Genomic DNA, 25,709 nt, shown 5'->3' with positions numbered 1-25,709 from the left:
TCCAGCGTATGTCCGCTTGCACGCCAATACGTGTGTGTATGGTCACCCATGTGCCTGTTTTAAAGTTACCATCAGGTAAGTGTATATCACTAAGGGCCTCATTTTCTAAAGTATCGCAGGCCTGCGATACTTTAGAAAATTGTGCTACTCTGGGGCGGGGGGTTGGGCGTGGGGGCGGTGCGATCGCTGCCGGCATCGCGCCCAATAACTACACCATAGAAGGTGTAGTTATTGGGCGCGAAATAGCGAGCGAAAAGGGCCTTACCTTTCCGCTCTGCGCGCCGTCCTCGCGGAGTCGGCCCCAGTGATGCCCCCGACTTCTCCTCTTCCGGGGCCGACTCCGCCTCGATTTCAGTAGCGCAGGCCTGCGCTACTTTCGCTAGCTATCGCAGGCTTGCGCTAACAGCGCAAGCCTGCGATAGCTTTGGAAAATGAGACCCTAAATTTGTGTGGAATAGTTTCACTCATTAAATGCAAGAGAGAGCTGCAATTTCTTTTTTAAATAGAGCTCAAATTGCTCTAATTCAGGAGAGGTACTTCATGGACAGGAGCATCTGAAACTTAGATCGGGTTGGCCAATTTCTTTTTTTAGTCTCTTATAACTCAAAAAGTTGTCGAATTTTTATTTGCACCTATCTCTATGTAGGAGAAGATGCATGATCCTAAAGGGAGTTGAATTGTCCTTCTTCTCCATCAGCTTTGTTTTGATTAATGTCTATGGCCCAAATGTGGATCAGCTTTCTTTTTATTCTCAACTAACAACTTGCTTCATTTCAGATTTACCACTACTTCTGGGTGGGGACTGGAACTCATGCATTAACCCAGACAAAGATAGGTCAACAGGACACTTACATTCATATGATCATAATAATAGTCTCCTTGGTTATGGAAAATACATAATCAACCTGGCAGAGACTATACATGCTACTCGGTGCGATTTCAATCCTACAGCAGGATAAACTATTTTCTTTGCTCTGCATCTCTAGTAAAAAAACACTTCTTCTTGTGACATCTTAGCTAGCACAATATTAAATCATCATACTGTGTCTGTAATATACTGTATTCTTTACTGACAGCTCTTGCTCTGGAGCCTCATAGAGGCTTAACATGTCACTGATGAATCATAAAGGTTTTCAATTTCTTATGGGCGACACAGTGGCAGATTTTTTATACTATCATTTTCTAACTAATTTTTCTATCTGTATTACTTTGGGAAATTTTTAAAAGTGGTGGTCAGAGGTCGAATAATTGCTTTTGCTAGCAATATTAATATGCTCAAGAATCAGAAGCAAAGAGACCTTGAGACCAAACTTAAAGATTTCGAAGATAAGCACAAGCATTCAGGTCCCACTAAAACTTATGCAGCTTTGCGTTTAGCCAGAGAGGAAATATTCTATATTGCAAATTGGCAAAATAGAAAAGAATATTAGGTTCATGAGACAAAAGTGTTATGTTCATGGGAGAAAGGTGGGGAAGTTTCTTTCTAAGTGATACAGAAGAAAAAACAGAGGGCCCTTGTTGGCACGATTATGCAGGCAACCGGCAGGATTTTCTATTCACCAATTGCAATATATGAGACAAATTATACTCTTTGAAATAGATATCCTCTCAGGTTAGCATCAAGTAGGGAAGAGCAGTGACAAAAATTTTGATTTGGTTCATTAATTCATTATGTAGGTCACAATCATTCATTTGATTCATTTCAGATAAAGCTTTTTTTTTGTTTACTTAATTTATTCATTCATTTCAGTCTTATTGCATCTGCTGTTGCAATGAGTTCACAAACGACAACACCTCTGCTTTCATTCCCTCTTGCTCACAGAAACTCTCAAAATTTTCCTACAGAATATTTACTGTGGGAATGACCTCACCCAGGCTGGCACTTTTGGAACTCAGATCCTCTGCGGAATATACTTGAAGGGCTTCAGAACTTTTATCAGCTGCCTCATCACTACCCAATTATGATACCCAAGCAATCCATACCTATCTCCATTTCCAAAGACAGGTCATGAAGAGGCATCCGCGCTTTACTAACTACTGGAGCATCAGATAGGTGGAATTACAGTCGGTGCCAGTATCTTGAATGAACCACTTATGAAGCATTGCGAATTCTTCCTGCTTCTTATGGAGAAGCTGCCCATCCTTCATACTATGTTGAAAATGCCTCACTAATGGAGGAAGTAACATCATCGCCCGACATGGGCACTTAAGCCCAGAGCTCCCGTCCCTATCTAACACAGTGCCCCGGCATCGACTCTCCACAGGCTTTGATCACGCTCCCTTCTGCAGCTTCCCTCAGTGTTGGAATGGTTTTCTTTTACAAACGCTGCCGTGTTGCTGGAGGTGGGCCCCGATGGCGGTCTGTAGGCCGACCTTGTGATGCCGGAGGTGAGTGGAGTAATTGGGAGTGAGGCGGGAGATGTAGCACCAACTAAGGCAGACTTTCCTAACTGGTTCGAGGCCCTACGCAAAGACAATGCTGGCCTGAAAATCAAGTTGCAGGGCTTGTTGTCTGAGATGAGAAAAAGAACATTTAAGAGCTGGGGAAGCAGGTTGAGGACACCGAGGCTCATCTGGAGGATCAGGCCTTGCAGCTGGCAGTCTGCAAATTAGCCCAAGATAAACTCCTGCAAATGAATCATAATTTAATGATCCGCATCGAGGATCTAGAGAGTAGGTCCAGTAGAGCAAACTTAAGATTCTGTGGGCTACTGGAGAGCCCTGAATTCAATGATTGCAGGAAAGTGGTTATTGATATCAGTGAGTTGGTTCTGGGAATGCGTGCAGAACCAAAGGACATCCCCACAGTGAAATTGGACAGGGCGCACTGGGCACTGGGGGCTATTCGCAACAACTAGCCGTGTGACATCATAGCTTACAATCACAGTTTTTCACTAAAGGAGGAAATTGCTGCAGTGGCTCGAAAAGCTGGTTCTATCACCTGGAAGGGCCATAAGATGGAAATCTATCAAGACCTAGCGATTTCGACCATTCACAAGTGCAGAGAATTTAGAGAGGCTGTGGCCACCCTTCACGGGAACAATGTCAAATACTGGTGGTTTTTTCCATGTGGACAACCTGCAAGCCTCAGGTCTGAAAATAACTTCTTCTGCTCCCACTTCCAGAAGTTGAATATGAAATGACACTCCAAGATGGCAGTGTGTGGACAAGGGAGGCAGACACCTCCAAAAACTATCTGGTGATTCACTTTCCTCCAAAGAGCCTCTTACTTGAACTAGTCGACACTTTTGACTTGCAGGCTGGTTGTTTCATTGGGAAAGGGGCATTTCTATATTTCAATTTTCACTTGTTGCGTTACCGTGGAGTTGATTAAGTTGTAATGCAGTGTACAGGGGGACTCTCCTGACAGCATACGTTTTTGTATTCATGGATATGTTGGGGCTGGAATGAGGGAATATGCTGGAGTGATGTCTTCATTTCTCATGGAGGCGACCCACCAGGGCGGAAGGTGGACTTCTATCGAGGGGGTTTGTGGGATGGGGGGTGGCTTCGGTGGGGGGGGGGGGGGGTAGGATTGGGTGGTTGAGCTACTGTAGTTTGTATTTGGTGGCTGGATGTGTAATATGGAGGGGTGGGCCAAACTGCTATCTGCTTAATATAGTCTGGTGAGGATTGATAGCTCTTAGGTCACTTGCAAAATGGCTGGGTTACGTATAATGTCTATTAATACTAAAGGTTTAAATACACCTGCTAAAAGGACATTTTTATTTCAAGAGGCTAGTAGTTTATTAGCCAACGTTATATTTTGCCAGGAAGCTCATCTACTTACACGTATGGAGTGGCTGTTGTGGGATAGGTTCTTTCCCCAGCAGTATTTGGCTTCAGCTACTGTCAAAAACATATACTGTGGAGTGGGCATTCTGCTTGAGAAAACCTTAATTGCAGGTGTTAAAGATGTTAGGTGTGATATGGAGGGCCTATTTGTTGCTCTCAAAGCTATGTTTGATGGTATATTGTTCACACTCCTTTCTCTCTATGGCCCAAATTCGGCACAAGGCCCTTTTTTTAGAAGTATCTCTGTCTGCTGGAAGAATGGGAGGAGGGTCATGTCATTGTGGGGGGAGACTTCACTCTCACTAGGTATCCATATCTAGATAACTCTAACTCAGGCTCGAGGGGTTCCTGATGTCACAGACAAGATCTTAAAAATGTAATCTCTGACTGGGGTTTGATCAATATTTGGCACGTGCAGAACCCTACTGCGCGCAATTACACTTATTTCTCTCACACCCACCTGTCTTACTACTTTCTTATTGATAAATCTCTGGTAGATATGGTCATTGAGGCTGAAGTGGGCATTATGACCTGGTCTGATCATTCCCCGATTTTGGTGGCATTACATCTGCAGAGCAGGGGGCGGGACAATGCTACTGGTGTTTGAATGATTGTTGGACGACAAATCCTTTACAGACTATCTCACAGATGATATTCATGAATATTTGGACCTCAATTGGTCCGGGGATGTATTCTCTGGCATAGTTTGGGACTGCATGAAAGCTGTGGTCAGGGGTTAGCTTTTTTCTTGGGCAACCTTTCTTAAGAATAAGAGGTGTGCTCAAAGGCTGTGACTCATGCAGCATATTGCCAAACTGGAGTTGAGTCATAAGCATACTTTGGACCTCCAGAGGCTTGAGGAATTGGAGGCCGTGAGGAGGGAGCTACAGGCCTTAGATCTTGAAAAAATGGTGTTTCAACTAGACATGCTCAAGCAAAGGCATTTTGAGCTAAGCAATAAAGCTGGGTAGCCATTAGCCCAGAAATTGAAGGAGCGATCCGCACAATCTTTTATTACTAAAATTAAGGATAAGTTGAGGTCTTTTCTTTATGAATCTAAGGATATCAGTAAGCGATTTTAGGCTTTCTATGAAGAGCTATATGCTTCAGATAATACAGTGGAAAATAGGCTATTGACTTATACCTACAGGGGGTGGAGTTGCCTTCCATTCCTGATAAGGATCGTGAGTTATTGAATAAGGCCATTACCTATGCCGAAGTCTACCAAGCAATTCAGGATCTAAAGTTGTGGAAATCACCAGGTCTAGATAGGTTCTCAGCTAAGTTTTATAAAATGTTCCATTCTGTGGTGATACCACCCTTATTGGATATGTTTAATGCTCTTAGGGATGAGGGTTCACTAGCACAGGATTCCAACCTGGCTGGGATAACTCTGTTAGCTAAAAGTGAGAGGGATGCCACACTATGTGGGTCTTATACACTAATATCCTTGATAAACATTGACTCAAAGCTTCTTGCTAAGATACTGGCTAGGTGATTGGGGATGGTAGCCCCATATCTCATCCATGAAGATCAGTCAGGTTTCATGCCAGGGAGATTGGCATCTGATAATGTGCAAAGGGTTTTGGAGCTGATATGGAGGTCACAGCATACTCAAACTCCATTAGTGTTGTTAGTTATAGATGCTGAAAAAGCCTTTGATAGGTCCACTGGCCTTACTTATTCAGAGTTTTATAGAAAATGAACCTGGGCTCTGACTTTATTGGCTAACTTCATTGCTTATATGCAACCATAGGGCAGTGATGGCGAACTTCAGTCCTCGAGTGCCACAAACAGGCCAGGTTTTCAGGATATCCACAATGAATATGCATGAGAAAGATTTGCATGCACTGCCTGCATTGTATGCAAATCTATCTCATGCATATTTGTTGTGGATATCCTGAAAACCTGGCCAGTTTGTGGCACTCGAGGACTGGAGTTTGCTATCACTGCCCTAGGGCATGTCTGAAAATTAATGGGTATTTCTCCCTTTTGAGGTCAAAGGGGGCACAAGGCAGGGCTGTACTTATCACCGTATTATTTGCGCTGTATCCTGAACCATTTGCAGCAGTGGTGTGACAGGATGCTCAGATTCAGGGGATGTTAGTACAGTCTCAAAATTATAAGCTCATCATGTTCGCTGATGATCTTTTATTTATGATGACAGATCTGGAATCTTCTCTTCCAGTGCTGTTGCAGGCTTTGTGGGCATTTGGCAGGATTTCTGGTTTTAAGGTTAATGAAGATAAATCGGAGCTATTAAATGTCTCAGTGCCTAGTGAATGTTTTACTCAAATTCTATCACATTTCCCCTTCCGATCAGCAAAAGGGTGGGTGAAGTACCTAGGGGTTAAAATCGGTCCAGATATACAGGGGTTATTTAGGCTCAATTATACTTCTGTCTTGGCCCATATTCAAAAAGATTTAGATCATTGGGACAGGATGGCCTTCTCTTGGCTGGGGAGGATAGCTATTGTAAAAAGGAATGTATTGCCACGTATCTGTTATTATTTCCAAACTCTCCCCGTTTCTGTGCCCGATTCTTTGTTGAAACAATGGCAACGTAAGCTGCTTTGCTTCATTTGGGAAAGTAGGCCCCCTAGAGTTTCTAGATCTGTTTTGTTTCTGGATAACTGAGAGGAGGTCGGCAGGTTGGTACTTTGCTGCTTCTCAATTGACTTCATTTTTGCATTGGCATAGGGCTGGAGAGTTGAAACCCTGGGGTCGTATAGTATCCTAGGGAGCGGGAGACCCGCCTCTACATATTTGAGCCTGGCAAAAGGGAGAGTTTAATCTTTCTGGTTTATCCCCTTTTTCCAGGTTAATTTATAAGGTTTGGGGTAAATGGAAATCTCTGCTGGTAGAGGTTAAACAGGTTTATCACCTAACTTCCTTTCTTTTTTACTACACTTTTCCTCCTGGGAATGAGCAGACCAGTATTGAACGTTGGAAGAAGAAGGGTTTGTATAAATGGGAGCAATTATGGGATGGTCAGAAGTTGCTGCCATTCTCAGAGTTGCAGCAATCTTACCCAATCACTAAGCTGGACCTTTTTGCTTATAATCAGCTCTCCCATTATTTCTCCGCTACAAAGATGGCCTGGGAGCTTAAGAAGGGTAAGTTTTTATTCAAACATTTTTGTGATCAAGCTGATAAGCTTACCAAACCCACCACTAAGATATACGCTTTGTTGAATCAGAACCCTCCAAGGAAAATTGCATTCCAAATTGCTTGGAAATGGGATTTGGGGGGGGTATGCTGGCTGATAAAGATTGGGACCAGTGCTTTTTGGCAGTTAGTCGGAGTTCTGGTCATCAATTATTAAGGAGAATGGGTATAAAGTACTCTATCGATGGTACTTAACACCTGTCTGGCTGAGTAAGCTCTCTATTGGTGCTGATGACAGGTGCTGGAAGGGGTGTGGGAGGAGGGACTTTTCTAAAGTTGTGGAGGGAATGCCCGGGTATCGGGGTATTATGGGATGCAGTACTCGATTTTTATTGGACGTCTGGGGGATGTTCAGGTTCCTAAGGATCCCAAAGTGTGTTTATTATGTTTGCCAACCACAGTGGGGACAGAACTTTTCCAGCGATGGATTCAGCAGGTGATCACGGCAGCCAGATGTGAAATTGCAGCTTGCTGGCATCGACCTACTGTACCCTCACTGCATGATTTATTTATTGATTTATTTTAAAGGGTTTATATACCACTTTTACAACTAAAAAGTCGGGCAAAACAATTTCTAAATAAATATACATATGATGTGCTTGCAAGCCTAGATAGGGTGTTCTATATGAATAAGTTAACTGCTATATGTAATAATAAGATGGCCAAATTTGAGAAAGTGTGGAGGCCTTATATACACTGGAAGTCTAAGGGAACCAACGGATTATCTATTAGATCTGTAGTGGCTTTACCTGGGACCCTTACACCAGATCTGTTTGGGGTTATGGGGGGTTTAGCATTGTTGTCTGGAGTGCCTTTCTTCCTTTGCTTTTGTTTTCCTCCTCATGGGGTCTATGTGGTGTTTTGGCTTGGACCTTTACCATAGTTGCTTATCTTCTTTGGATATACGTTTGACCACCTTGGTGTTTCTACAAAGGGGGGGAGGTGAGGGATGGGGGTATAATAATGAAAAGACAGCACCATTTGTTTATAAGTTTATTTCATGGTAGCATTTCATTTATAATGTACTATAGCATTGTTTGTTGTCATGGATTTATTTGCTATCCAGTATTACAACTCTCTTGTGCTATTAATAAACTTTAAATTATTTAAAAAAAAATCCCCACTATTTTCATGCACCTCTCTATTGGGTCTTTCAGAACTGGAATCCCATGTTCCTTAGGCCTCAGCCCTAGGGCATCCATTACTGCCAGGTGTAACACATGAGCAAAGCATCAGATCCCTTGATACCCCCATCTTGCACTGCACTTATCATATTTGCATCACTGGCTATCAAAAAACCCCTACATGAAGACTCCTGTCTCTCTGGTCTAGCTGCCAGGCCTCCAGCATCTTACTTATGTCTTATGATATTGCACAAGGTATGGGTAGTATCCATCGCCTCGTTAGCAGCACACCCCACTTGCACCCTGATGCTCCATCCCCACTAGAGCTGTTACTACACATGCCTATCTCTCCCTAGAGATGTGCAAAATAAGACTGATTTGTTTCATTCAGGGGGGACCCAAAAAGAATTGAGGTCCCTTGAATGAAACAAACTGTATTCATTGCATTCATTTTAAATGAATGCATCAGGCCTAGGCCTAGACATAGGCATAGGTCTGAGGCTGTGGCCCAAAGCAGGGGCCATGGCCTATATCCAAGCACAAAGTCAGTATCTTGTCCTAGGCTTGGGCCTAGGCCTGAAACCGGGACCTCGCCTGGGTCATAGGCCAAAGCCCAAAGCAGGGGCCGTGGCCTAGGCTGAGCATGATGCCAGGGCCTTGGCCCAGCCTCCCTCCCCACCAAACAAACTTACCTGATCCATCAGGTATCCACAGAAGCAGCCAGTCCGGGTCCTCACACGTGAGCCTCAGCTACTATATTGCTTTTCTCAGGCAAGAGCCCTGGCCCAGATGGATACCCTGTGGAATGGTATAACAAATTCCTACCACCATTCTCTTCCATGCTGGTTAATTTATTCAATTATGTTAAATGTTGATGTCTATGAGTATTCTGGTAGAGGCTACATCATTGCTATTCCAAAAACAGACAAAAATATATCTGATTTCATTCCTATAGGTCAATATATATTATTTATTTATTTATTTATTCATGAACTTTTATTTACCGACGTTCATAAAACACATCACGTCGGTTTACAATGAACTGAAAAGAATGGAAAATTACAATGAACGAGGAAAGGGGAAAGGGGGGCAGGCTAGAAAAGGCGGAGGCGGGGAAGGGAACGAGAGAGACTAAGAGGGAGAAATAAAGGAATGCAGAAAGGAAAAACGATTGAAATTGAAACCAGATTAAGTGGTTATAAAAAACTGCAATTATCATATACCAATATGAGAAACAATTGAATGCTATATACAATTGAAGGCTATATACAATGAAGGCTGTGTACAATTAAGGGCTGAGTACAAGTAATACTTATGGAAATTACAAGGCAATTATACAATGATACAAAATTAATAAGATGTAAGAGAAAGAGGCAAAATAGTGGGGGGGGGGGAGGGGGAGGGGCCGGGCTACATAAAAGGGATGTAAAGGGAGGAGGAGGGCTTCAGGGAGTATAGGTAGAGCAGGCGGGTAGAAGGGACTAGGTTTGGTTTGCATCAGGGAATGCCTGCTTAAAGAGCCAAGTCTTGACTCCTTTTTTAAAATTGTGTAGGGATGGCTCAAGACGGAGGAAGGTGGGGAAGGAGTTCCAGAGGGAGATGCCCACCATAGAGAAGGCTCTTTCTCTAGTGAGGGCAAGGTGGGCAGGTTTGAACGATGGGATGTGTAGGGTGCCTGCAAGAGCAGTTCTAGTGGGATGCTCAGTGGAGCGGAAATGTGGCATTTTCTCTAGCCATGGGTAATTGTATCTGTACAATGAACTGTGTAGGATGGTAAGGGTTTTGTATTGTATCCAGAAAGAAATAGGGAGCCAATGCAGATTCTTTAATATGGGGGTGATGTGGTCCCTTCTACGGGTGTTGGTTATGATCCTGGCCATGGCATTTTGCAAAATCTGGAAGGGTCTGATAGTGGAGACAGGTAGGCCCAGGAGGAGGGATTTACAATAGTCCAACTTAGAGAGCATGGTCGCTTGCAGTACAGTCCGGAAATCATGCATGTGGAGGAGGGGTTTTAGTTTTTTAAGAATGTTTAGCTTGTAGAAGCCCCCTTTTAGGAGAGATTTCATGTGGGGCTTGAAGTTAAGGTGTTGGTCGATGAGTACACCTAAATTTCTTACCGATTGCAGAGGGGTGTGTGCTGGGGCATTGTTGTGTGAGGTGGGGTGGGATATACGGTCCGGGTGATTGGAAATGAGTTCTGTTTTAGTAGTGTTTAGAGCTAAGTGGAGGTTAGATAGTAAGGAGTTTATAGAAGCCAGGCAGGATTCCCAAAATTGCATAGTTTTGTTGAGGGAAGTTTGAATGGGGATTAGGATCTGTACATCATCTGCATATAAGAAGAACTTTAGGCCTAGATTGGAGAGCAGATGGCATAATGGCAGGAGATAAATATTAAAGAGGGTAGAGGACAGGGAGGATCCTTGAGGGACACCCTGTGTAATGGGGATATGTGAGGATTCGTAGTTATCGATTTTTACTAAATACTTTCTATGGTTGAGACAGGATGAGAACCAGGATAGGGCTGTGTCTGAAATACCTATCTCAGCTAGACGGCTGATTAGGATCTGTGGTTGACTGTATCGAAGGCTGCTGAGATGTCCAGTAGGGCAAGTAGATATGATTTTCCATGATCCATACCTTTAAGGATGGTATCTGTCATTGATAGTAGTAGGGTTTCGGTATTGCGGGCTTTACGGAAACCAAATTGGGATGGGTGTAGGATATTATTGTCTTCTAAAAAGTCGGTGAGCTGTGTGTTAACTACTTTTTCCAGGATTTTGGAGATGAAGGGCAGGTTGGATATGGGCCGGTAGTTTGCTGGGTCAGTGGAGTCGAGGGTGGGTTTTTTAAGGAGGGGCTTGACGACAGCAAGTTTGAGTGGGTCTGGGATAGAACCGAAGGTGATGGAGCAGTTAATTAAATCAGCAATGGGCTTTGCAATGGTGAAGGGAATAGAAAGGAGGATTTTTGAGGGGATGGTGTCTGAGATGTGGGAAGCAGGTTTCATCTTTTTTAGAATGGACTCAATCTCCATGGAAGTAGTGAGGTCGAAGGACCCAAGGTTGATCCTATTGTCATAGGGGAGCAGGGTAGTGGGGGGAGGCTTAGAGGGAAAGCGAAGGAGAATGTTGGCAATTTTTTTCTTGAAGGATAGCGCTAGTTCTTCACATTTATTCCTGGCATTGGTCTCATTGTGCGTAGTGGGGATGGAGTTTGTGAGTTTTGCAACATATGCGAATAGGACATTTGAATTGAATTGATAATCATGAATTTTTGCTGAATAGAAGTCTCGTTTTGCTTGGAGAATGGCTTGACGGTATGTGTTTAGTAGATTTTTGTAGGCAGCTTTATGTGACGGTGAAGGTATTTTGTGCCATGATCGTTCTTTGGATCTCAGGTTCTGCTTTATCTTTTTAAATTCAGCTATGTACCATGGTTTTTTTCTGTTTGTGTGAGGGGTATTTTTTTGCAGATGATGGGGCAGATCTCATTGGCTATTGCAGAGGTGAGATTGTTCCATGAAAGTAGAGCGGTGTCTGGATTAGTAAAGTCAAGATTATTAGTTGCTTTATCAAAAGCTAGAGTAAAGTCCTCTGTAGGGCAAGTTTTCCTGAAAGAGATGATTTTACTATGTTTTTGTGATGCGGAAGAGGAGGAGGTTGTAAGGAGGGCATTGATGAGGAAGTGGTCTGACCATGGGACTGGGGTGGCTACGGGCGGGTCTAGAGCAATTATCAGCGAGTTAATGAAGAGGAGGTCAAGGGTATGGCCTGCTTTATGTGTGGGTGCAGTAATGGTTTGTTTAAAACCCATGGCTGTAAGAGTGTCTAGTAAGGTTTCGCAGGCAGGGGTGGTGGGGCGGGTATCCACATGGAGATTGAAATCTCCTAAGATGATGGTGGGGGTGTCAGATTTAAGGTTGTCAGCAAGGTATTCAATGAAAGGAGAAGGGTCATGTTTGAGTAGGCCTGGAGGGGCATAGATGAGGCAGATCTGCAAGGCTTTAGAGGTGAAAAGCCCTATTTCTAGTTTTAGGGGGGGATGGGAGGTTTAGAGTTTAAGGTTGAGGTTTTTTTTGGCGGCCAATAGTTTAATGCAGATATTAATATACTGGCTAAGATTTTGCAAAAGATGTTAGAGTCACTGATTCCACCCTTGGTATATCCATACCAATCTAGTTTCACATAGGGAAGAACTTCTGCAGCTAACACTAAGTGTTTCACATTGGGGTAGATTTTCAGACATACGCGCGGGCGTAGATTTGTTCGCGCAACCCGGCGTGAACAAATCTACGCCCGATTTTATAATATGCGCGCGCATGTTATTAAATCCAGGGTCGGCGCATGCAAGGGGGTGCACAATTGTGCAACTTGCGTGTGCCAAGCCGCGTAGCCTTCCTCCATTCCCTTCCACTTCCCCCACCTTCCCCTCCCTTCCCCTACCTAACCTGGCCCCCAGTCCTATCTAAAACCTCCCCCTGACCTTTATCATCGAAGTTACACCTGCCTCCGGCTGGCTGCCAGCGCGCCATCCCTCAGCAGGGCCACAATGGAGGAGGCCTCAGCCCCGTCCTTGGAACGCCCCCAGACCGGCATCCCACCCATGGCCCCGCCCCAGGAACGCCCCTTTTTCGAAGCCCCAGGACATACACGCCGAGCCTATACAAGATAGGCTCGGCACGCGCAGGGGCAGGCAGGGGCAGGTTATCGGGGGTTACGCGCGTATGTTACGCGCATAACCCTTTGGAAATCTGCCCCATTATGAGCTGGGCTAAAATTTGTAAATTTCCAGCCTGGTTTTTGGCTTTAGATGCAGAAAAGGCCTTTGACTGGGTGTCCTGGCCTTTTATGTTCAGTGTGTTACAAAAATTTGGCTCAACTTATAAAACAATTGATTTCAGTCATGGGTTTTGTGATTGGGGATAGCTCCCATAACATCTTTTTATATGCTGACGATGTTATGTTATATGTTACAAATACCTTTCAATCTGCCCCCAGTACATTAACTCTGTTGGACAAGTTTGGTGAAGTCTCGGGTTACAAATTGAACTTAAACAAACCAGAGGCTTTTTCTACTGGACCCAAATTAGCAGTTCCTTTTTGTCTGGCTTGGTTCAGGCTTCAAAAATAAGTTTCAATACATAACAATCACTATCATGAGGAAGTTTCAAGATTTATTTGCCAACAATTATAGACAGGTAATAACCAAGATTAAAAATGACTTCAAGTACTGGAGCGATCTCCTTGTCACCTAGTCAGGTAGGTAACATACTTAAAATGATCATGGTTCCACAGTTGATGAATTTGCTTCAAAATGTTCCTTGCTCAGTAGCAGGGGAGGAAGGGTTTCACAGAACTGATTGGGATTTTATCTAGTTTCATCTGGCCTAATAAACTGGCTCAGATACAGCTTAGCGTTCTCTGGCTTCCTAGGTTTAAAGGTGACATGGCACTACCCAGTCTCCAACTCTATTATTGGGCGGCTAGGTTGATCTCTTTAATAAAATAGTTGAAGGAGCCAATGTTTATGTGATGGTTGTCAGTAAAGAAGTCTTTTTCTCCAGAAGAGGAGTTGGTACATTTGATAACTCTACATCCATTGCATCTGATGGCCAGGAGGGTCTGCAGGAGTAGCCCAATAATGCCCACACTTTATCCTTGTAGTGAAGGTGCAGAGTAAACTAGGTGTACAGGACAAACACTTGGCACTTCCTTCATTTGTCACAATCTGACAGTTTCTGTACATACATTTTTTGCTAACATGAGTGAGTGGGAGTCCAGAGGATTACAATATATTGGGCAGATCTAGGTCACTGATCAGATGATATCCTTTAATCATTTAAAGAGAGATTTTAAATTCCCAGCTGTACACGCGGAAGAGCCAGGGTTTAGAAAAGGGTCAGGCAGGATGTGGAGCAGGGCCGGGGCCAGTCGGGACAGTGCCAGATATAAAATCGGGCACTGTCTAATTTTGGGACTCATAGCTTAGGGCACAAGAACACTGCAATTCAGCAAGAGGTTTTAAAATTTAGTTTATTTTGGCTTTTTCAAAAGACATGCAAACGCATGTGCGCGCGGGTATGGGATTTTAGAACATGCACACGTCAGCGTACGCCTGTTATAAAATCAGTGCGTCCATGTGCATGTACCGGGAGCCATGCACACATGAACACATGCACGCTTCTTTTAAAATTTACCCGTTAGTTTGCCAGTTTAAGATTCCTGCAAATATTTTTCAATTTTTAACTACTCAAAAAGTCCCTTACCAAATTGAAGGAAAGTAGACCAATGAACTTGGTGGAACATGCATTGTACAAACAAGGGGCAAAAATCAAATGAAATCAAAATCAAAGTGAAAATCGGTATACAGTAGCATATCAATAGGTTGTAGAAGAGTTGATTTAAAGGTAAATTTTAAGACCCGCATGCAGGCGTCCATGTGCACGCAGTTCCCAGCGCGCGCACATAGACGCACCAATTTTATAACATGTGCACATCGATGCACACGTTATAAAATCCACTACCCACATGCATCAGTGCCGCATATGAGTTCGAACGCCGACTTGCACATGTAAGGAGAAGAAATTTTACTATATGCATGTGGCAACACAATAGGCCCTAATCTCAGAAGTTCCCTCCCAGAAGTTCCCTCCCAGTCCGCTCCAATAAAGGAGCGGACTGGGAGGCAACTTCTTAAGTCCCTACCTAACCTGCCTCCCTTTTCCCCTACTAATCCCAACCCCTAAAATCCTGCTAACTAACCTATTTTTTTTTTTTTGTTGTTTTATTACTTACCTGCTCTCTGGAGCAGTAGCAAGTTACGCAGGCCAGTCGGTTGCCGGCATGCACTTCAGCGGGACAGTGCCTAATGGCGCTCTCCTTACCCACCCACACCCCACCCAGACTCTGCCCTGTCATGTCCCTTTCTCCCAAACCTGATTTTCTGTGCATACCGGGAGATACATGCATAGCCATGAGTGTTTGAAAATTCCCACGGTGTGCACATAGCCCAGCCATGCACATATCTCCTGGTTTTCACATGCACTAGGTTTTCAAAAATCGGGCCTTTAATATTTAGGCTTTTACATTGAACATTCAAATGTCCTGCATTAAATTATAGATTTAACCTTGCCTACCCCAATTCGTGCTGGAGACAGTAGGAATGTATAGGCATGCCTTTATAAATGTGCTGGGCTTTCCATGGGTACAATATTTTTGGGTTGAGGTTTCTGGATCCACTTTTGTCTTTAGTGGGATTGACTGGAGATTTGTGTGTACATCATATTAAAACAAATGAGATTAAGTACCAACTTTTGCCTGTGGATTATAAGCAGGGAGGATAACATTAAAATGAGCGTATGCACAATCATATGTGCACATATGGGGGCATGACTGCACGTGTGCTAGTATTTTGTATCATTTGAGCAAGTGTGTGCACGTGTGTCTCTTCATGCATTATATGTGCTACTAGTGATGTGCATTCATTTTTCATGAATTAGACAATTTCAACAAAATTGTCCAATTCGTCATGGTTCGTGGGCACTGAGAAACAAACGGAAATTTTCTGAAATCTCAGAAAAATTGGTAGTTCATGTTAGTGCGTGCTAACACGAAAATTGGGACCCACGAAAAAAAAAAAAATGAACCGCAGGAAAAATGAAATTTCCCATGGGGCCCTAAAAACGAAGCCTGAACCGATAGATGTTAACAATGCACATCTCTATGTGCTATTAATTTTAAGTATTTACACCAGCATCTGCTAATCACATATTTGTCTTAGGAATTGTCAGGTTTTACAAGTTCAAGTGAGGTAATTTTTTAACATGCATGGGTGAAGGAAATGACCAGTTTGCCCAGTTTATCAGCCACTTTGCTCAGTTTATCTCTAGTTCATCTAGACTCCACTGGTTATTCAGCCTACACTCCCTCCAGTTTATGCAGACCCTTCACTCAATTATGAGATTAATTTGCATTCTCTGCCTCCATAGCATGCACATTTTATTTCATGTATATTCATTGTGGATATCCTGAAAACCTGACTGGCTAGGGGTCCCCCAGGATAGGTTTGGGAACCTCTGCCCTAAAGCTACTATTAAAATTAAAGGATCCTATTCAGTACTTTTCAGTAAAACAGAAAAGAGAAGGTTTTCCTGTCTCATATTTACGATTTGTATTAATAGTGAAAACCATAGGTGCCAGCTGTTTGGGTGCAGTGAGTGCTTGAGCACTCTCAGTACTGAGTAAAACTCTTTTACTGCATCCATGGAGGGGTAATTTATGTTGAGTTTAGCAAATCATTTTGGAAAGTTGGTTCCTATGACAGAAACCCTAGAACAGATGAGAGTATCAACATTTGGGATTTCGTATAGGAGAAATAAAAACTAGCTAATAAATTATTAGTAATAATATTGTTGTGCATGGTAACATGTAACTGTTACTCAACTAACTATTTCATTACCAAATCTTAGGAGAGAATGAGAAATCTTTGTGAAAACAGATTTAAAATTAAATATAACAAGACAGAAGCATTAAAACAAATGTCTCTCAACACTGGATAAAGTTTCTTTAAACTGTTTTTTCATTTAAGGGAGTAATATTCCCTGGTTTACATATGGAAATGTGATTTTATATAATTGTCCACTTGGTGCATGAGTAAACATATGCAAATATCATGTTTGCATATAAATTTACCTGAACAGTACAGAGGCGTGTGGTTGAGGGAGGATGAAGTATACACTTACAATTTTAAAAAACGTACAAAATTATACACAGGAAACTTACGCACTCCATTTAGTAGGCGTAATTCATGCAGGTACGTTTGTTGGAATAATTTTCAAAGCAATTGTATGCACTCAAAGGTGAATTTTAAAAGCCAGATGCATGCCAAAATTGGGAGATGGTCGTGCTTCCCCCCAATTTTAAAAACTGCCCACATACATGCCCAAATCCCTATGCGCATTGGGAAAAAGGGGCAGAATCTGGGCGAGGCATTGGAATTCCAGGGCAGGATCAATAGATGTGTGCACAAGCCATTGAGTACCTGGGCAGATGCCCAGGTATATTTGAGCATAAAGTTACTTCTACAGAGGAGTTGTATGAGATACTTAGCAGCAGTGAAAGTGGCCAGGATTAAATGAGAGAAATGCGATCCTGACAGAGGTAAATCTCAGTAAAACTATTTTCATGCATCTATGAAGGGTTTGAGGGGATCTGGGTTAACTGGGAGGAGTGCAGGCTAAAGAACCAGGGGGGTTTGGAGGACCTAGCTGTAGGCTAGATGAACTGGTAAAACTGGCGTGGACGTGCACCTGTTAAAAAATTCATTGACTTATATGGCTCAAAGCCAACATTTCATGGCTGTGCGCACACTTGTAAAATTAAGAGCACACATATGCGCGCCAGAATTATTTTATAATATACACACGTATGTGTGCGCAGGATATAAAATTGTCACGTATCTGGCCATGTGCTCACACATACACACACACACACATACATGTATGCCTGTGCGCCCGTTTGAAAGTTACCATCATAGGTTTCCTCTGAAAATTGATGTAAGTTATGGCCACATACGTTACCAGTGATTTTACAAAATGTAAGTTATGGCCACATAAGTTACCAGTGATTTTACAAAATTTCCCTCCCTATGGGTTATTTTATCAAATATCTTTCAAGTCATGACACTAACAAAGACAACTTATCACTAAATTAGATTCATTAGCATTATATATTACTTAAGTGCTTGCAATTGAACTCCCTGTTAATTTACTTTTAAAAAATTACAAAACATACATATTTGTATTAATTTGGAACTGTAGACCAGAGAAAATGAGAGAATATTATACAGATCTAGCACAAAGAATGTCCAGGCAATTGCATATATGTTAGAATATTGTTTCCTGTGCCATTCAGAAATCTTACACCAGAAAAGTTGGAACTCTAGTGCCAGAGTATCACTTAGATAATATATAAAGTTCCTCCCTTAAAAACTGAAAGTAGTAATTTCTTTTGAGACTTCTGCAGCAAATCTGCAATAATTTAGCACAGAAAATGAAATCAGATATCCAAGTTTATCCTACCCATATGTAATTCTACTTTGTTTCCTTTAGATCAAATATTTGGTCATATTCTTTTGGTGAAAGAACCTAGGTTTAAAATGTGTGTGTGTAGTCTATCCAGATGATAAAATAGTAGATTTTAATTACCTCTAAATGAAACAGAAAATCAGTGAGCATTTATGCCCATGTACAAATAATTAATTTTAGCTGCAAGAAATATATTTAAATAGTTTAAAAAAAAACACACATTTTCTCAAGAATCTTTTTCTCCACAAGATATCAGCAAAGGAGCTGATCTCAAATATATAGTGGATATTAATAAATGTTTTAGATATCAATAAGAACCCCATGGAATGGGACAAATTACAATCCCACCTCTGAGAAGAGTACTGAAAAAATGTATCAGCATACAGGGCTGTTATAGACTCAGTTTTCACTCTAACCCTGAAGAACTATGAAAAGAGTTTACAAATGATATTTAGTATCTCTGAAGTGGAATTAATTGTATTCTAGTTTATCGTATCTTTGTTGATATGGAAAGATTGGGACCCATATTTTCTATCCTATGCAAAAGCAATTCTAGACACAAGTATAAAGGTTGAAGCAAACAGATCTCCAGACTTTCCTACCTAAAAACTATATGAAAAACAGATTACTAGCTCATCTATCACTGGATCGTCTATCATTGGATGTTTGAGAACTTAAGACTGGATAAAAAAATAACCACTTGCTACCTCAAGTATAAATGACCGATTCGGAGAAATCTAGGATAATTTAATAATTGAAAACTTAGCACTAACTGGACCATGCTAATTAGTATTCTAAAGTCTGAGACCTGTTTTGTTGGATATCAGAAGCCAACTTTTCTAAACAATTGAACATGCTAAACTCAATACAAAATTAGACCTTTCTGAACACAGTGAAGTCATTTGCTCAATACTGGGGGTGCTCAAGCACCCACAAAGCTGGTAGCTGCATGAAAAATACAAAAACATAAGCAGACATAAAACCATTTCATCTACACAATTTCCTCTTCTTTTGGAAGAAAAAAATGGATACATCTATCCCAATAGAAACCATATGGTAATTCTTAGTGAAATGAACAATTCACCCCCTTAGTCCCCATAGAATTATTACATGCTGTTTTCAGGGTTCAGGCAAGTCCATTATAAGACCTAGCTTTGTAATCTCCATCTCCATCTTCATCTTTGTAGTCTTAGCACTGTGATTCTTCTTTACCATTCTGGGTTCTAGTGGAGTTTTGTTTTGATTTTTGTACAATACCTTCTGTTGAAAGCTGAAACTGGACAAGTGTTTTGATGCATGCAACGCCTTAAATGGTGGCGACATTGCTACCTATCTGAAGCTGTTAAAACAGTAGAACTAAATAAACATTCAGAAAGAAATCTTTACCTGCATTAAATGGAATGGTCTCAATTATTTCCCTTCATCCTTCAATGTTTTCAATAATAACAGAACAAATTGTTGAGCCGTACCTTTTCTTCATGCATATTATTTTATACCTTTCTACTTCAAAAAGTAGACCGCAGTTATTTTTCAAACAAAAACAATAGCCTAGCCGGAACTTTCTTTGCTCAATTTCAAAAGTTATGGGTTTTTTTTCCGTCAGCCCTTTGAATATTTTCAACCTCGAAGTTTAATCAATTCCAAATTATTTTGCTGTCTTAAAATGTGGTTTGAGATACCACGATGCTAATAGCAAAACTCCCTTGTAGTTCCCTTTGTCAAGACCTTATTTAGAAGAGAATGAGTCTATATGAATACTTTGTACTGGAAAAGTGCTCTTTATATAGAGGGCACTAGTTGAACACTTGGGTATGACCATATTTTAATTTATGTTAAATGCAAAAGAAATCTTTAGGAATGATACCATCAAAATCATAGAAATACGAAAGAAAAAATGTTAATTTACCTAGGAGCTCCAGCATCTTTCTCCTTCTTCCCCCCTTTCCCCCAACACACACTTCTATAATCCAAAGCTGCGCCCAAAACAAACACACTCCAGCTTTGTCTTTGTCACCAGAAAAAGGAAAGGCTCTGGAGGGAGTTTGTATGGCACAGATTTTCTAAACTTGAGCAAATCAGGACGCTACAGGTCATTCTAAGATTTGAATCCAATTGGCCTACACCACTTAGATTCATGGGAATTGTATTTTTAGCACTGGCATTTGAAGGTAGATGGAGTTGTCCATGTAGTCTAATTAAAACTGAGACCTGGGCAGGGTCCCAGGTTCAAATTCAGTGTTCTCCTTTTTCACCAAATGGCTTAAGCAAATGACTTTTACATCCATGTGCTCTACCAAATCTGGTTGCTTTCTTTAACTTTTCTTCAGTAGATTGGTGAGAAGAATCTTTCAGACTTTCTCTGGTTTATGAATATAAAGCTCAGTTTAATGGCATGATGCAAATATTAATACACTATTAGATTATACTAAATGTAGGTTTAGTATGTACAAATTGTATGCATAATGAAAAAATCCCACAGGAAGTTAAATGGAAATGTAAAGCATTGACTGGCGTCATTATGTAGGTCAGCAAGTAAATGTCTTCAGCAGGAGAATAGCATAATTTTGTATTAAACCAAACTGTGCAATGATTTCAGTTGATTTTCTAACAACCAGACAAGACACTCCTTAGTGAGCATCACTCACTAAGTAGCAGGAGTGAGCATCAGTACCTCAAAGAGGCTGACACAGAGCTGTCTTTTCTTTTTTTTAATTCTGCTTTTTGCACTTTAAAGTGGATTACATTCAGGTACTGTAGGTATTTCCCTATCCCCAGAGGGATCATAATCTAAGTTTCATACCTGAGACAATGGTGGGTAAAGTGACTTGCCCTAGGTCACAAGGAGCAACAGCAGGCCTCAAACCCTGGTCTCCTGGTTCATAGCCCACTGCTCTAACCACTGCTCTAACCACTAGGCTACTCCTAGGGGAAGTTTGTTTCACTTGCCCTACTTCACTAGGAGAAAATAAAAATCACAGCGCTGCTGAAAGCACCATAATATTTTCTGTCTGCCTGCATATCTAAAAGAAGAGTTTCTACACTTGGCAGAAACTACTTATATCTTTTAGAGTGGCACCCCCACACAAACAATAGCTGAGCTGTTACATCCTGGTAGTAAATTATAAATGAGAGACAACAACAGGATGTAATCAAATACTCAGATTAAATATAGCATTGAAGGCCTGTAACCATCACTATGTGATTTATTGGAGCTTTGTTGAACAAAATGCATGTACAATTTTGCATATATTCATGTTTAAGAGCGGGCTCCAGACATCTGGCACAAATGCAACTCTGTGCATGTTTAAAGAGCCATTACTAGCCAACAGAATAACATTTTAATTCTTACATCTGTGTCATTCAGGTGGAATAAAAGGAGTCACATCTGAAGAATGGGACCTATGTGGTCTTGACAGTCTATGCACCACATTTTCTTTTCTGCTGGTATTTTAAAAAGATCATCACAACCTATAGTGAACTCAGGAAAAGTAAACGTGAATGTTCATTGCTTGCCCACCAACGGACGTGGGAGATGGGAGACAAAGTAAAAATGACTGTCTTCAGACATCAGCTGGGAAAGACTAACATGGATTTGAGTGCAGATATCCACGGGAGCAGTACATAATGGGGGAGGGGAATGAAATACTGAAGTGCAAGCACTCAGAAGAGAGAACTTGGAGTGATCATATCTGATCATTTTAAAGTTGAAAAATGATGTGATAAAGCGATGACCAGAGACAGAGTTATACCTAGTAGGAAAAAGGATGATGTGATAATGCCTTTCTATGGGTCACTGGGGAGACCTCAGCTAGAGTATTGTGCCCATTTCTGGAGATCATACCTTGGAAATGATATAGGCAAGTTAGAGGCAGTCTAGAGAAGAGCTACCAAAATACTGCAGGGACTGCACCAAAAACCTTAAGCTATGAGACTTAAGTACCTGAATATTAGGAATGTACAGGGAAAAAAACAACTTCATTTCATGTTTTTTTTTAAATTTGGGTTATGGTTCCTTTAGTTTGTTGAATTGTAATAAAGATTTTTTAAAAATCCCCCCCCCCCCAAAAAAAAAAGAAAACAAAAAACAAAACTGTGCCAGATGCAGAAAGGGGCAGAAGCAATGCCTAATCACTCCTGGTTTCACCAGCCGTGAAGCAAAAAAGGTGACAGGCTGGCACCATAACCAGGAGCTGGTACAGCAGGAGCAAATGGGGATCAGCCCTGCCTATTTCTACATCAAAGATCCCCACAGAGGGGGCAAGTGTCTTCCATGGAGGGGTGGGGAGGCTTCAGGGGATGTGGGGGTAGGGGAGACATTTTGCGTCTCAGCCTTTTTTTTTTTTTCATTGACTTTCTCAAACCAAAATTGCTGAAAAAAATTTCAAGGGGGAAAGGGGGAGTTAGGTTTTATTTGTAAACAAAATGAAATACAAGCGTTTTGTCATGTTTTACATTTCTTCTAAAAACGAATGCATCCACCTGGCTAAATACGTATTTATTTATTTTTTTATTTATTTATAACTTTTCTATACCGAAGTTCAAATAACAGAGTTAATTATCACTCCGGTTTACATTGCAACCATAAAAACAGTGATAAAGTTGTCTTACATAGAACATGATAAAGGAAAAGAGAGAGAGAGGAAGAATATGATAGACATTCAAATCCCTCAAAGGTATAAAGAATGTACAGGAAGCAAACCTTTTTCTCTGTGGATTGGAAGCTCTAGAACAAGAAGTCATGATGTGAGCTTCAGAGAGGGTAGATTCAGAAATAACATAGGCAAACGTTGCTTTGACGAAAGACTCGTGGATGCAGGGGACAATGCCCCAAGGGAGGTAGGGACAAAAAAAAAAGTATAAGATTTTTATGGGATAGATACAGAGAATCTCTAGCTGTAGAGAAGTAAAGGGAAAGCTCCAGATCAGCTGAGGATTATGCTACAGCACCAGGGAGTAAATTGGGCAGGTTGGATGGACCTTATAGTCCCTACCCACTGACCTATTTTGTATTTCTATGTGAAGTTCATGCTATTAGTAATTTCTTAAACACAAACCACAAAGAGCTAGTGAAAATATTATTGGAGTTTGTTCTAAAACTCTCACCATGTACATCAGCATACCAGAGTTTATATGCATATACACACACATTTTTGTGGTTCTCGTAAAAAAGATGAAGTAAGTTCCGAATGCTGGCCAGCTGCCGGCGCGCGCTTCCCCGGGTTAGCGCCTCATGGCTGCTGTCCTGGTCAGCCCCTGCCCCCCGACCCACCTCTTTCAAGGAGCCCAGCACTTCCGAGTGTAACGGAGGATACACGTGTGGCTGGGCCGTTTTTAAAATGCACTCGGCGCACACATGGCCCAGCCATGCACGTATCCCCCAGTTTTTTGCGCACACCAGGCTTTTAAAATTTGGGCTTAAATGCTTAAGAAAAGCAGTGATGTTCCCTCCCTCTGAGTTCCTATGAATTTCAGGCACAGCTGTGGGGCCTTCTCTCTTTCTCAGGCTTTAGTATAAGTTAATTGCTTGCTTTCTCATCAAAGACATACTGGGATATTAAAATAGACTTGCCTGTTAATAAGCATTTCACAGTGCAAAACAGTAAGTATAAGTTCACTCCCAGATTAGCCTGTAGTTGTATGGGGAATGTCGTAATTCTGCTTTTCATCCATTATTGTGGGTCAGGGGGGTTCCTGTACTTTTACATTTAGCCCCATGACAATCATGTGTTCAGTGTGTCACGCATGTGAGAACCATCTGTCAGGTGTGAACTGACAGAAAAAAGGTTGAGAACCACTGGGTTAACTTTCCTTATTCAATAGTGATATGGATAAAGAGACAATGAGCAAGGAGATCAAATTTGCAAATGTGACAAAATTATTTAACGTAATTAAGATATGAGTAGACAGAGGAATTAAAGAAGCACATTGTGAGACTAGGGACGTGGGCATCTAAATAGCAGATGAAATTTAATGTTAACAAGGGCAAAGTGATGCACATGGAGAAAAATGATGACAATCATACAAACACAATGCTGGGTTCTGTATTAGAAGTTAACAACCAGGAAATGAATTTTTGAGTCACTATGGAAAACACACATACATTTTTAGCTCAGTGCACAGCAGCAGCAGCCAGGAATTATTTAGAAATGAATAGAAATGAATACATCTCAGAATATCATAATGTCTCTCTATATATCTATGCTGCAGTCATAACTTGAGTACTTTGTACAGTTCTGATCACTTCAATCTCAAAAATACTATATAGCTGAACTAGAAAACATACAGAGAAAGGCAATAAAAATGATTAAGAGCATGGAAACAGGCTAAACACGTTAGGGCTTTTCAGTTTGGAGAAGAGATGACAGAGAGGGATATGATAGAAGTTTATAAAATCATGGTGTCAAATTCATAGGGAACAGTTAGTTACTTTTTCAAACAGTGCTAAGAGTAGGTGATATTCCATGAAACTAACCAATAGCAGATTTAAAACAAGTTTAAGAAAGTATTTTCTTCCGTCAATGCATAATTAAACTGTGGAATTTGTTGCTAAAGGATATGGTAAAGGAAAGTAGTATAGCAAAATTTAAAAAAAATATTTTGATAAGTTCCTGGAAGACAGGTCCATTAACAACTTTTAGCCAGGCAGACTTGGGGTTCAATACTTCTTAAGTCTGGGAGTGAGCAACATGGAATGAGCATCCCACAAGGATCTGTCATGTACTTGCAAGTGACCCAGTGTGGCTAATGTCAGAGACAGAATGAGGGCTCATGGATCATTAAGTCTGACCAAGATGGTACTTCATGTCTTTAGATGGGTTAGTAGATGGGGAATAGCAATAAGTAGTGAGTTTGGCTGGCATAGTATACCTGACAAACTGCATTGTAGGTGTCCTATGGTCAAGCTCCAGGGAGTACAGAATCCTCCCATGGGATAGGAGAGAAAAAGTTTGCTTGATTTTGATATTCAGCATAAACAGAGCAAAAAAGAGGGGCTTGTAATTGCCATGTGTACCCAACAATGTTGCTGCCTCATCTTTCTATCCCCATATTTCTTAATAAGAAGCATAATCCACCAAGCACTGGATAAATTAATAGGTACTGTGAGTTGGGTTCAGGCTATCATGAGAGAATGATTTCACCCTACCTATGACGTGCTGTTGCAATGGTAACCCTACCAACTGGATAAGCTTTTACAGAATCTGAATCCTACTGCATGCAGTCGGGATCCATTACCATCTAAAATGATTAAGAAAACCAAGTTAGGCCTAGTTGACCACTATTGTAAATGTTACTTTGCAACAGGGAAAGATGCTTGACTCATTGAAAGTAGTTTAAGTACGACCTGTGTTGCAGAATGCAGGTTTGGATGACATCTTTTACAACATTATCACCCTATACCTAATTTTTCATTTCTTTCTAAGGTAGTTGAGAGGGTGGTTTATTCCAAGATCCAGAATTTTCTTGTGGATATACATGAGTTTCATCTATGTCAAGCTAGGATTTAATTATGTCTTGGTACAGCAACTGCATGTTTA

General features: G+C 41.3%; 1 long non-coding RNA gene across 1 annotated transcript in view; it reads right to left on the bottom strand.

The window, feature by feature from the left end:
• The window catches only part of LOC115096337, a 32,784-nt gene extending 12,600 nt beyond the window's left edge, over positions 1-20,184 (bottom strand). Inside the window, exons 1-2 of the long non-coding RNA XR_003858041.1 lie at positions 20,081-20,184; positions 8,780-8,885 (exon numbers count right to left, since the gene is read on the bottom strand). This is a non-coding gene — a long non-coding RNA (uncharacterized LOC115096337). The remainder of the gene's footprint in view (positions 1-8,779; positions 8,886-20,080) is intronic.
• Between the last annotated feature and the right edge of the window lie 5,525 nt (positions 20,185-25,709).

Source organism: Rhinatrema bivittatum, chromosome 8, assembly GCF_901001135.1.
Source record: "Rhinatrema bivittatum chromosome 8, aRhiBiv1.1, whole genome shotgun sequence".
Taxonomy (NCBI): Eukaryota; Metazoa; Chordata; class Amphibia; order Gymnophiona; family Rhinatrematidae; genus Rhinatrema; species Rhinatrema bivittatum.
The sequence above is the reverse complement of the archived record's forward strand: the minus strand, read 5'-3'. Positions and strand labels throughout refer to the sequence as shown.